The following is a 13720-nucleotide window of genomic DNA, read 5'->3' as shown; positions in this document are numbered from 1 at the left end:
ACTTCAAGAAAACTACCAAGTTCAGAGAGCACCAAGGACCCCACAGTGATACTTATTTAACTGACATCCTTCCTTTCCTCCAAAAGCTTGAGGCATCTTACTTGGGCCCACAGCAAGTCCCTAAAACAGAGGTTTAGCCACTTTTTCAATTACCGAAAGGAAACATTGCAGGATCTCTAGGACAATGAGCGTGGTCTTGCTTCACTTCATTCCATGCTCCCATCTTTTGACCTGTCAGCCAGGCTATCTGTAGACACATGCTGTAAAGAAGTACAGAGATAACCTTAATAAAAGAATGAAAAAGAACCGCGAAGACAAAATAAATTAGGAAGTTTTTTTTAAAAAAAAAAAAACCTCAGTCTGTGAAAAGAAGATGAGAAAGTGACTTAAAATGATCCCATCTTGTTTAGCTTCAGAGGAGGCAGAGGGCAGGCTTTCAAGATGTTGTTATTATACCCTGTCCAACTTTGGCAATTTTATGACTTATGGACTTCAACTCCCAGAATTCTCCAGCCATCTTGGAGGACATGCTGGCTGAGGAATTCTGGGAGTTGAAATCCACAAGTCTTAAAGTTGCCAAGATTGGACACACCTGCCCTACAACAATAATATGTAATTAATCCTTGCAGTATCTTGGTCTACCTTGAGGGACTGATACATGTTTAGTGCTCCTTCAAAAGAGCACTACCCATATTCAGAAATAGCCCAAATGACAGGTTTGGAAAAGGAGTCACAAGGAACATTGGGAGAGATCCTTATGTTTGCCCCCATGTCTCACATCCACCCCGTATGTTTCCATTCAGGCTTATAACAGGGAAAAGAGCATGGGATAAATGCTTGGAAAACCAGTGGGTTATCTTTAGAGTTGAGTTAGACTCAAAGACCTCCAAGTTCCTTTCAACTCTATTATTCTCTATTTTGCTGCTACTGTGAATGTGTTGGTATTGAGGAGGTACTATTGAATGTTTCTCAATGTTGGCAATTTGAATATGTGAGAATTTTAACTCCCAGAATTCCCTGGTCATGTATCTTAAATTTGCCAAGGTTAAGAAAAATTGATTTAGACACCGAATTTTGGATTATTTATTTATTTATGAGACTTATATACCGCTTTAAGTACAAGCACTCTCTAAGCGGTGTACACCAGTAAGCAATGTATATATATATATATATATATTTACATTGCCCCCAACAATCTGGGTCCTCATTTTACCTACCCCGGAAGGATGGAAGGCTGAGTCAACCTTGAGCCGGTGAGATTTGAACTGCTGACCTGCTGAACACAGTCAGCTAAAATGGCCTGCAGTACTGCACTCTAACTGCTGCGCCACCTCGGCTCATAATACTGTGCTATATTAGCTTGTTTTCTTCCCTGAGTTCTATTTTTCTACTTTATTGTCAGAATGGTTGATTATTTCTTTTGTCTTTCATTCAGTGGTTCTTTTGAATGTACTTTACTGTTGGAAATAGCAGATAGTGCTGATTTTTGAAGACATCTGTTCATTCCTCTAAAGCAGTATTTCTTAGCCTTAGAAACAATAAAATATATGGACTTTAAATTCCAGAATTTCCTTCTTGGGTGATTTTTATGCATATGTTTCAGAGTATGATGACTGAGGAATTCTGGGAGTTGAACTCTACACATGTGAAAGTTCCAGAGGTTGAGAAAATTGGCAATTTCCAATCAGCAAAATCTCCATGGGAGTTTTCCTTGGAATTTAATTGGAGCCAATGAGGTTGGACATTGCTGGAGAGACTTAATGAAGGCAGGACAGACTTCTGGGTTAAATTAGTACAAGAACTCAACTCCTGATAATTTCATCAAGTTTTTATGAAACAGTTTCCAAAGCATGTTCCCTGGATCTTTATAAGAAATGTCTATGCAAATTGTCATGTGGCTATTAAATGACTTTTTGAACTTTAGGCACAGAGCAGCAGAAAGAATGACTGAATCAGCAGGAAATCTAGAAGGCTTTCTTCATCTCTTCCTCTTATTAAAGGGAGGAGAAATTGGACAATTTTCTTACTCAGAGTAAAGGTGCAAGGGAGAGATTGGGGAATTAAAGGTATCCCTATGTCAACCAATGGCATCAAGCGCAGGCATTCCAGAAGGGGTAGAGTAACTGTCAGCATCCAGTCACCTGGCATCCTATCCACTTTCTTGATGGCCAGCATGTTTGGCCTGAGTGCACAGGGACAAAAAAAGATCAGGTCATCTCAGTTTGAACTCACCAAACTCTGCAGTCAGCAGTCACAAGGTTGCTGCTGATTAAATATGAATGCACAGCACAGCAAGTCATTGACCCCCCACTGTCCATTGGTACAGGAAAGGATTCACAAGCCAGCTGAAAAACATGGAATCTGACCATGCCAACTTACTGGTGTTTGCTTCTGGGTAGCACAGAAGGCTCAAGGCTGCATCAATGTTGTTTGCCGTAGTTGAATCAACAGCAAATTCCAGTTGAATGGCAGTGAAATTTCTTGAAATGAATCAGGCCATGCGTGAAAATCACCCAAGAAGCTGAATGGAAAGCTCAAATTTTTAATTAAATGAGGAGCCTCAGCTTGATGATAGGATTTCTGCTTATGCTGTATTGAATCTGTTTTGGATGCGTCCATAGAGAAATGCATGAATGTTCTTGTGCATTTAAGACCCTGATTTGACTGCTGGTTTCCCCCCCAAAAGTCTTCTGCTTAGACATGAAAACAATGAAAAATAATAAAGAGGTATTAGCCTATTCAGAAAACTAGAAAGGAAGGAAGGTCCCTTGTTTCTCCCTCTAAAAGTCAACAAAGAAGGAGTGGATATGTTCAACAGCCACTTGTCCCATGGGTATCTACAGTGCTGTGGTCAAAAAATTCAAGAAGGCCACTATCACATATGGCCAGAACTCTGCCTACATTTTATGTGCATCATACCACTATGGTTGCCATTTTGACTTTTCTTTAAAGAGTATACCACATGGATACTGCTAGATTGTTCTTTATCTGTGGGATCATAGTGGTGAAATAAAACATTCGGAAAAGGAGTCAGCTAGTTGGATAACCAAAATCCTGAACAGGCGTATTGCAATTTTTAGGATTTTATTGCAGATCTTATTATTATTGTGGAAGATCTCCCTCCCTCCCTCTCTCTCCCTCCATCCCTCCCTCTCTCCCTCTCTCTCTCATCTACTATATATATATATATCCTATACTGATGAGTTACCTATCTGCATTTGTTTCTGTAATAGATATGTAAGTAAGCTAGTTCTAATCAATGTATTTTCATTTCTAACCATAAGTGTAATTTTCTAGAGAATCCTATTTTGTTTTTATTTTGAAAGCTTCATGTTACCATAGAGCAGGGGTAGGCAACCCAAAACACTCAAAGAGCCACTTGAACCCGTTTCCCACCAAAAACAAAATACCGGGAGCCGCAAAACCCTTTTGATATCTAAAATGAAGATAACACTGCATATATCCTTTTTTATCTTTATTATAGGTGTGTGTGTGTGTGTGTGTGTGTGTGTGTGAGAGAGAGAGAGAGAGAGAGAGAGAGAGTGTTTGTGTATGTGTGTGTATATATACACACACACACACATTAAAAATAAAAGTAAAAATATGACTTTTGGGAATATCCATACTATTAAAACAATGATCACCGAAAGAATGCTTTAAGAGAATAAAATTACATACACACATAGGTAAAAAAAGGATATATGCAGTGTTATCTTCATTTTAGATGTCAAAAGGGTCTCTCTCTCTCTGTCTCTCTCCCTCCCTCCCTCTCTGCCCTTGGTCTGCCACTCCTCTTCCCCCACTCTCTTTCTTTCTCTCTCTTTCCTCTCTCTCTCCCCCTCCCTCTCTCTCTCTCTTTCTCTCTCTCTCTTTCTCCCCCCCCCATCTGCTGCTCACCTGGCAAGCTTCAAGTTGTTCTCCAACAATCTCAGGGGTAGGCAACCTCGTCTCTTTTATGACTCATGGACTTCAACTCCCAGAATTCCTGAGTCAGCCTAGCTGGGCTAGCTAGCTCTCTCCTGCCCTTCCTGCTTCCTGCAGAGACGCAGCACAGGGAGGAGCTCCGCCTAGAAAGCTTTTCAGCTCCTCGGAGAACAATGTGAGTGCACTCTCTTTTACACATACACACACACACACACACACAGAGAGAGAGAGAGAGAGAGAGAGAGAGAGAGAGAGAGAGAGAGAGAGAGAGAAGCAGGGAAGCGCAATTGCCTCTCTCTGTCTCTGTCTCTCTCTGCAAAGGCAGAGGAGGCTGGGAGCCACAGGGGAAGGCTCAAAGAGCCGCATGCGGCTCCGGAGCCGCAGGTTGCCGACCTGTGCTATAGAGGGACAATAAAACAATCATACCATTACAGTATGACTAATATGAATGACAGTGATGAAAGGAATTCTAGTATGAACACAAATTTTGGACACTCTGACATATTGCTAGTCACAACACACACACACACACACACACACAATTTTACTGCAATTCCTCCTTGCACTGCTCTCACAGCTTGAGCTACCCTGATAGGTTTAAGGCAATGCTGCAAAAATATCCGATCAATTGGGAGCCACCATTCCATCAAACAAGCGCACCATCTCAGGATCACTAGGAATCGGGCAGTGTGGCAGAAGATCAGAAAAGAAGCAGGTTTTTCTCAGGTTGCTCAGGCAGGACTGTTCCTACCTCCCACCTCTCAAACCATAGCAGACAGCACAGGGAGTATTTCACCATGTGTGGGAGACTTTATGTGTATATGTGTGTATGTAAAATATATGTGTGCGTTTTACTGTGTATATATGAATACATACAAAACACCTCTGCCCATATAAAATACAGATTCACAGCAAACATGAAATAGAAGTAATCCATGGTAAAAGCTGATTTTGATTCCTGGTGATTTCTTGTATACATAAGTTCTTGTGCATTGTCTTGACAACAATATGAAAACTGCACTATGGCCTTTCCCCCCCCCCCAAGTAAGATTCTTTTCTTTTTCAATTCCCAGCCTAGAGAGCACCTGAAGATGGCTTGGTGGTGTCCTATAGAAGTACTGACTCTGCACAGCTTTTTGAAATCAGTCAAAGTTGGCTGAGTGCTGCAAATGTGGGTTATTAAACTCATATGTCAGCTTTCCCCAGCCTAAATTTTTTTCAGATGAATTAGGGATACTGATCCCAGACTTTCTATCCACTTAATAAGAGCCAAAATGAGCCTATGTCACAGTTTTGCTACTCCTCCCATTTGACTTCAGAGTCATTATACTCTTATGTCACTCATTCCACCCCAGATCCTTGGGGGGGGGGTTTGAAAAGAAAGCCATAGAAAATTTGCACGTAGGCACATATTTTAATGCATTTTTGCACCCAATGACCATTTCTCAATGTTTTCTTACAGAAGACATACGTAAGTCTTCCAATCTCCATCAAGAAGAAATAATTTTGATTTGAGAACCACACTATTTGGGAAGGGGAAAAAGGCAAGTATGAGCAGAGAAAGATGGAAAGTGCAAAGAATGTTGGTTCTCTTTGAAATGCAGACAATATGAAATGCCTACATCTTAACCTTACATGTAACATGCTTTGATTTTCTGGGATTTAACACTTTATAGTCACAACCTGGACAATGCTTTATTTTCCATTGTTTAACCTCTGTTTTTTTTTAGGACCCTGAAATCCCTTGCTTTGGGGTGCAGTCAGGGTGGCTGAATGGAGCTGAGCGTTTGCTGGCCAGATGTCCTTTCTGACACCTACATAGGGTTCACAGCAGATATTTTCTTTTTGCACCCTGATAGAGAAACATCTGTCACTGCCTAGGATTGAACTCTCAACCTTCCAACTACGAGGTGAGCGTTTTCACTTCTAGGCCATTGTTTAACCTCTGTAACTCTCTAATATTGTCCTGTGGCTATTATTTATTGTTATTATTTATTTATTAGATTTTTATCTCACCTTTATTCCTTTATAAGTAACTCAAGATGACGAACATACTCTTTCCTCCTCCTATTTTCTTCAAAACAACAATCTGTGAGGTGAGTTGGGCTGGAAGTGAATGACTGGTCCATAATCATGCCCAGCTGGCTTTCATGCCTGAATCAGGATTAGAACTCCGAGCCTCCTGGCTTCAAAACCAGCACCTTTACAAATTGGCTCTCTCTTAATTGCTGTTTTAACGTTTTAAATATAGTGATTCTTTTGATTTCATTGTTTTGTCATGGATTACAAACCATCTTGAGAGCTTTAGGATAATGGATGCAGGCTATAAGTATTTTAATAGATAATTCAACACTGTAAAAGCCCCATAAGGAATGAATAGCACCTCCTTCCACTGCTTATTAGCCTGCAAAAGATACCAATAATATCCAAATTCAGTAGGACAGTTCCTATTAACCATAGTTCCAACTGGAAAAATATGACCATCCTAGATCAAGCCAAGTCCAAAAATGCTATGGAATTTCTAGAAGCCCAGCACCCTGACAAATTAGCCATCAACAGACACATAGACATCAACAACATCTATAGATTATGGAAAAGAGACAATCGACCAGCCCAAAAGAGAGGGGGAAAAAAAGACATAAGCATCTCTCTACCTGCCATCAGCACCCAGATCAGCATAGATTAACTCTAATGTTAATTTCAGACCAACAATCAAGTAAACAATACCCCAAACAAGAAACTGCCCAAGAAGCCACCAGCACATAGCCCAACGAAAGAATCTCAAAGAATCACCCCGACCAACACTGACAGTCAAGCCACTCTAATATAAACTGAGAGCAAATCCTACTCCATATACGCACTGATGATATGACCTAGTTTGGGTAATGAAATATCTGCAAGAAAACAACCAAGCAACAAGGAATCCTCATTTCAACTCTGAGCTACAAATATTCTCCTTTATTAGTTCCTATTAAGTTTCATGATGTTCAGAGTTTGTTATCTTCCTCCTCCTCGTCATCATTCTGCTCCCCCTCCAGTTCACAGCACTATTGCTGAACAAACCATTTTTAATCTATGGAGGGTTCCCCCCCTCCACTCATTTTGCTGGATATAATGTGCCTTAAGATGCTTACTCTGACATGTTGCTGTAATGACCCTGCCCTAAGGTTCCCTTTTTCTCCTGGTTTTGCTTTTCTCTGCATGCAGAGCCCAGACTAAGTGACTCTAATTCCCCAGAATTGCAACTGAGTGTCTCTGGTCTTATGAAACCAGGTGACTATGCTGAGTGCTACAGGAATATTCTAAGTATTATATCCCAGTATCAAAGCATAACAGAAGCTCCACCGATTACATCACTGGCCTTCTATCTTTATTTCTAAATTATTATTTTAAGGATATGTTTCACAATAATACAATGAAGTAAGTCATTAATAGCCTAGCAATGTAATTTGCCTGGCATGTACGATTGCCTCATTATTTATATTGCTAATTATAAATAGGGACAATCTGACATAATCTCCTGAGAATTAACACAGAAGAACACACCCTATGCTAAATTTCAAGGAGCAACAACCCTGCAGTGCAACACACACACACACACACATACACACACATGTGTATGTGTACACAATGCATGAATGCACACATACACGCACTTCACACCATATGCTTGTATTTTCATCAGAACCCTGCAGTGCAACACACACACACACTATGTGTATGTGTACACAATGCATGCATGCACACACACATTCACACACACTCTCTTCACACCATATGCTTGTATTTTCATCAGAACCTGACAGATTAAGATCTAGAAAGATTGCACAACGGAGGCTGTCTTGCCACTAGAGAGCTGTCTAATGCAATTGAACTTAAATTTTATTGCTGAGCTGTAGAATCCATGAATGCACATAGTGCACACTGTACAACTCTCTGAATCTGCACTGTTGCAGAATGAGAGTAGGGGTTGCACAATGACTGCATCCCTTTGCCAAAGAAAGGTCTCTCAAAAATAGTTCGGCAACGAGAGGATTTCGCTTTTTTATTTTATTCTCTTCAAGTTACAGATGTAGGCAAGCTTGCATACAGTATACACACACACACACACACACACACACACACACACACACACTCATTGAGTAATGCTCTTTCCCCTTCATTTGGAAATAATACTATCCTAGGAGCACAGCAATATCTAATTCACATGTTTCCCTGAATGTGCTTACCATAGGATGGCACTACAGACTAGCCGTTCCAGGCCTGGCGCCATTTCATTCCATAACCCCCAACGATTATCAGTGTCTGAAACAAAAAAGAACCAGCACATCTAAGTGAATGAAGTTTTTCCACAGGTTTTTTTTTCAAATAGTCTAGATTAGAAAGTAAGTTTCTAAGCCTGGAAACAACAATCTTCAAATTTTCAAAATGTCTCTAAGCATGTTGTTAAAAATTTGAACAGTTGTCTGTAATTTATTATTATTATGGTTCATTGCACAGACTGGGTCTGGTATTTTTGTCCACCTATCGAGTCCTTTCCAAGGACCTGGGATAGGCAGATCCGGATATTTGATTGTGTTACAGATATCATTACAGAATATAAGTTGTTCTGAGTAAAGCTGCCTTTTGCAATTGACTGATGGCAAATTTGTCAATTCCGATGGTGTTTAAGTGGTGCTCCAGTTGTTTTGGGATTGTACTCAGGGCCTCTATTACTATTGGTACTACCTTTACTTGCTTTTGCCACAGTCATTCTATTTTTATTTGATCTTTGTATTTTGATCTTTTATTAGGTCTTTGTATTTTGATATCTTCTTCAGTTCTTTCTCTTCTATTCTGCTGTCTCTAGGTACTGCCAATCCACTATCCAGACTTTTTTGTCTTTCTTATCGGCAATTGTTAAGTCTGGGGTGTTATGTGGCAAGTGCCTATCTGTTTTATTATTGTTATTCTTATTAATTTCCTGAATCAGCTTTGCAACCACATTTCCATTGTTTGTGTAATTTATTCATTTCCACCTACTTTAAGCATTTGTTTTGTTTCTCCTGTTTGAAACAATCTTTGTTCATGGTATTAAGGCAAATTCTCAACAAAATTGACAGTTTTGAGAACAATTTTCATTTCAATGGATTTTTAGTACAGCTGCTGAGTATTAAGTAACATATAAATTTAATATATTATAATTACTATTGTTATAATTATAAATATGTGTTTCAGGCATACACCTTTTATTATATGAAAATGAATTTCTCAGGAAATATTTTTCTATACAACCTTCTCATTTTAAGTGATAATCAAGTGTTACCAATAGTTTGATATCTTTAAACCTTAAGGGACATGTTTATAAATGTACCTGCTTGAAGGCACAAGCTAGTTTAGTATTGGGTATTCTTAATTTATATGACTCAGTTGTAATCTGATTTGGGTGTGCCCATCAGATATTTATGAAATGCTGCTAATTGAAGACACACAATCCTAAACTCATAATGTCAGGGAAGCTTCATAATTCCCTGGCAAAGGTCTGTGCAAAGAATCCAGATGAAAATTACTGCAAATTGCAGTTACACAATCAATTTTCCAATTACCCATTTCCCTTAAATTTTGAAAGAATCCCAAACATGTACAGAATGGATGAGTCAAACAGCTTCTGTCATTGTTTCTTTTCTCATAATAACTGCAGTTGGGTAAAATATTACAACTTTATTTAATCACTAAAATCTACCATAAGTATAAAGATCTGCAAAGTCAATTTGGTGTAAAGTTTAAAGCAGAGTTTCTCAACCTTTCCGGCTTGGCGGTCTGGAAGGAAAGGGAACAACAGGGAAATGTAGCGCCAGTGTGTGTGCGCATGCGCAAGTGGGCCACATGTGCCCATGGCGCATGTATTGCCGCCTTAGCACATGCGCAAATGGGCTGCAAGTGTGATGCTGGCGGCGGTTCTAGCGTTTCCATACATATGTAAATGGGGTCGTTATGCCCACACAGCAGTGCTACTGTGAGTGGGGCGGGGTTTGCCAGCTATTCCCAGGGCCCGATAGCCAACAGGCTGCGGCCCAGTACTGGGCTGCAGACCATAAATTGCGGACCCCTGGTTTAAAGTGTCAGCCTAGAATTGGAGAGACTCAGGGTTCAAATCTTTCCCCATTCGTGAAATCTTTCTGGATGACTTTGAGCTGGTCATGTTCTCTTTAGCCAAACCTATCCTATAGGGGTAATGATGTGGAAATAAAACTGAATTAAATAATACTGTACCCAGAAGAAACACAGGATATACATTTAATAAACATATAACTTAAAAAAAGGATGCATGCAGACCATTAGAATCAGATCTTGCTATGGGCTAAGATGGAGTGATCTTATTTTCATTCTGATCTACAGAGGGACTTCTCAGCCAACCTGCACTTCCATACTTCATCACTTCAGATGGATGATGGAGATTCTTTGGCTACAATCTTCTCAATCACAGCGATCAGTGTTTCCATGTTCTACAAGAGATCTACAAGCAAACTTTTCTCCATCTTCTGGAGACAATAGGCAATGAGAGAACCGTAGAATACAGCTTCACCCTTCATTCTAGGGTCTTCAAGATTTCCAGGGTGTCTGCTGCTGGTAAATTAGGCCATTGCTTCCCTGGTTGTCTGTGTTTAAACTATCTTTAAACCCCCCCCCCCCCCAAAAAAAAAAACTAGACTGACAAATAATGAGACCACTTGTTTCAAATCATGTGGTTTGTTTTGTTCTATTTGGATTGGATTGGTGTTTTTTCACTGTGCTAGTCAATTAGCCTAAGGACATTAGTCCCAGGCTATGTGACGTAGATAAATAACTGTAAAAATAAGAAAGATGTTATGACAGCAGCAAGCAAACAAATCAAAAGGGTCAGGTCACTTTTGAGGCACAGTTTTAGAATTTTTAGAACTAGCTTTTTTTCATATGAAAATTGAAGTTGAACAAAAGAAAACGGTTGATATTTTGGATATTTTTCACATTATTTAATTATTAGCAGATATTACAGCTAGATTGGTCATTGCAACTCATGCTCTATTTGTTTTGTTAAAGTAGTGCAGGGGAAGCTATTCATTTCTCATGGTGCCTCTCAGATTTATTGCCCACTCCTCTCCCTTTATTTTTTTTTGTTTAATCCTTTTAATTAAAAAATAAGGAAATGTGAAGCTGGCATACTGCAAAATGTGACATCTGCCTCCAGCATCCTCTTTATTTACAACAATGTTTTGTTTGAAAGTTGGTTCCTTTCCAGGTTTAAGGAATTGTCCCATTTAAGATCTCACTGGCAACTGATTTAATACAGAATTAAATGGAGCATTAGAACCTTAGAACCTCCAGATCTATTGAATTATAACCTCTATTTGCTCAAAATTGCATTCCACAAGATCTAGAAAGTGCCAAATAGGGAACAACTGAGCTAAGTTTAGAATCAAAGAAGTACCACTGAAGTTGCATGCAGTTGAGAACAACAACGATGAGGAAGAGGAACAGGGAAAAGCCCAAATACCTTCCCACAAGCCACTTGAATAACTTGTCTTGCAGCCTCAAGTGTTTGTTGTTTCCATCTGAGTCCACCCTTGGCACACATAAAACAACCTTTACTTGGGCTCACCACTAATAACAAGGGGAATGGAACTTTATGGAGGAGAGACAATACATTAGTAAAACCTAGCAACAGGCAAGGCTATATATTCAACCCTATATATATAACTCCAAACACAACAGCCATAGATATGCTATGTGTCTCTGAGCTATAGCTAGTTAAAAAAAAAATCTATGTAGAACTTGTATAAAGATCCACAACATGTAATAAATCTATCCTTAAAATAATCATTTAATTTGTTAAAAATGCAAGTATATATGGTTGAAGGGTGCTCTGCTATGGAGTAAGCTGAAAAGTTTGCATCTATTCTCTTTTCTTAACTTCTGTTTTACCCCTTATTTATTTACTCAATTTTATATACTGCTCCAATCAAAAGACTCTGAGCATCTTATCATCTATATAGTAATCAGATTCATAATATACAAATAATAAGGGTAGCCCTTATTCTTGATATCCTGCTTCAAATGACAGTGGAAGATCTCACATATCTCAGTATTCAAGACAAGCTCAGTTCCTACGTAGTTCTTTGGCTCTGTGTTGTTTTCTTGTCAACAAGTGGCTGGCTATTGTTCAGTCCTTCTGAATCTTTTCCAGCTTCCATTCCAAATCACAGGCCTGGATTTGGTTTTCTAAGATCAGCTACATTTGGTTTTTTAAGATCAGCTACATTCAGTTAAGGGAGTTCATCTGAAGCATGGTTCTATATATATGAAGAGGTCTATGTAGTTTTCTTCGAAAAAGTTGGGAACTGGTCTGCTATTGGGCCTTTTCCAGAATGTTGGTTTTTTTAAAAAAACAAACAAACAAAAAAAAAACAGCTACGGTCTTCAAATTTCCTAATCAGGGGTCAATAGTACTTGAACCCAATTATTACTTTTAGAGGTTTGACATCAACTAAGTTCAGAGAGGTCTTGCCATAATCTAGAATGGTATGTAGAATGGCCTGGTGCATAGGAAGGATCAGCTTCCTCTATCTTTTATAGAAATGGGAATTTTAGTAGTTGTTGTTTACACAAGAAATGGATACCTGTCCTCTTTGGAATTCAGTCATCTTACTCAAGTATGGCTGGTATGACCAAGTATAATTCCCAAGCTGTTTCTGATATGTTCTTCATTTATAATCAAAAACTCTAAAATAGAAGAATAGGACTCTTGAACTTATCCTATTAATTCTTTACCACATTCTCCTTTTCTAGCAGTATGGAAAAGTCTACCAAATGTCTTATAATTTCATCTAGCTTCCATTTCTTGGATACAATAAACGTTTAACATAGCTAAAAAAGTGTAAAATCTGTTGAGTTTCAAGGGAAATTATCTGTATATAGCAATTTAGGAGCAGGTAATGTACAAGTGAGTGTACAAAGTGGTAGTGAGTAGGAGAAATTTCAGGGGTTTCTATGAAACAGTGGCAAAAAATCATTATTGTGTTTTTTGCAGATCAATACCTCCAAGGGAATCTTATTCTTTGGATGCCAATACTAATTTGGTTGGCCTGTATAAGTCAAGAAAAGGAGAAATAAGAAAAGAGATGATGTGAAGAAACCCAGAATGTTTAATATGACAGTAAGAGGTTGCAATGTATGGCTGTGAAAGTTGGACCATAAGAAAGGCTGACCGCCAAAGACTTGAGGCCTTTGAACTATGGTGCTGGAGAAGACTCCTGTAAGTCCCTTGGACTGCAAGGCGTTCAAACCGGTCAGTCCTAGAAGAGATCAACTCCGACTGCTCTTTAGAAGGCCAGATCCTGAAGTTGAAACTCAAATACTTTGGCCACCTAATGAGAAGGAAGGACTCACTGGAGAAGGGCCTAATGCTGGGAAAGATTGAGGGCAATAGAAGAAGGGGACGACAGAGAATGAGATGGCTGGATGAGTCACTGAAGCAGTAGGTGTGAACTTAAATGGACTCCAGAAGTTAGTGGAGGACAGGAAGACCTGGAGGAACGTTGTCCATGGGGTCGCGATGGGTCGGACACAACTTCGCAATTAACAACAACAAAGAGGTTCTGCTAGGTTTTAAAGGCCTCTCCCTCCTTCTCTGAGTTTTGCAAATGCCCTTTTATTTGCCTTTTTCTATGAGCACATCTGGACCATCTCCAGGGAGAAAAGATGAAGCTTCTTACTGTTTCTTACCGTTTTGTTGTCTGGATTGAGAAGATGAAATGAAAGCAATCACAGCTGCAGCACA

General features: G+C 39.3%; 1 long non-coding RNA gene across 1 annotated transcript; it reads left to right on the top strand.

The window, feature by feature from the left end:
* Nucleotides 1–5014: 5014 nt before the first annotated feature.
* Nucleotides 5015–13200, top strand: LOC120308780. The gene is made up of 3 exons (XR_005556929.1): nt 5015–5834; nt 10303–10533; nt 12971–13200. It is a non-coding gene; the product is annotated as an uncharacterized LOC120308780 (long non-coding RNA).
* The last annotated feature ends 520 nt before the right edge of the window (nt 13201–13720 follow it).

This window comes from Crotalus tigris, unplaced genomic scaffold (genome assembly GCF_016545835.1).
Source record: "Crotalus tigris isolate CLP2741 ecotype Arizona unplaced genomic scaffold, ASM1654583v1 scf7180000017947.1575755, whole genome shotgun sequence".
NCBI classification, from domain to species: domain Eukaryota; kingdom Metazoa; phylum Chordata; class Lepidosauria; order Squamata; family Viperidae; genus Crotalus; species Crotalus tigris.
This window is presented reverse-complemented; position numbering and strand designations above follow the sequence as displayed.